We start from the raw sequence: 321 nt of genomic DNA on the forward strand, positions 1-321 counted from the left end.
CACAATACCAATTGTACCGGCGATCGGTAATTTATTATCGATATTATATACCAACATTTAATTACTTAATTTTTACCAGCACATATATATTTTTACATAATTTTTACTGTCACATTTACATAATACCGATGATCGGTAATTACTGATATATAATTTTTCTATCTATTTTTGATAGATCATTTTACCGATCTGCGGCTGTTTTTTCGCGGCGGTTTTCGCGGCCGTTTTTTCGCGGCGGATTTTGCGGCGATTTTGCGCCGTCCGCGCCACCCGCGCCGCCCGCGCCGCCCGCGCATTTCGCAGCGTGATTTTTTTTTAGTC

Source organism: Odontomachus brunneus, unplaced genomic scaffold, assembly GCF_010583005.1.
Source record: "Odontomachus brunneus isolate Ranch 3 - 2012 unplaced genomic scaffold, Obru_v1 Obru_scaffold_172, whole genome shotgun sequence".
Taxonomy (NCBI): domain Eukaryota; kingdom Metazoa; phylum Arthropoda; class Insecta; order Hymenoptera; family Formicidae; genus Odontomachus; species Odontomachus brunneus.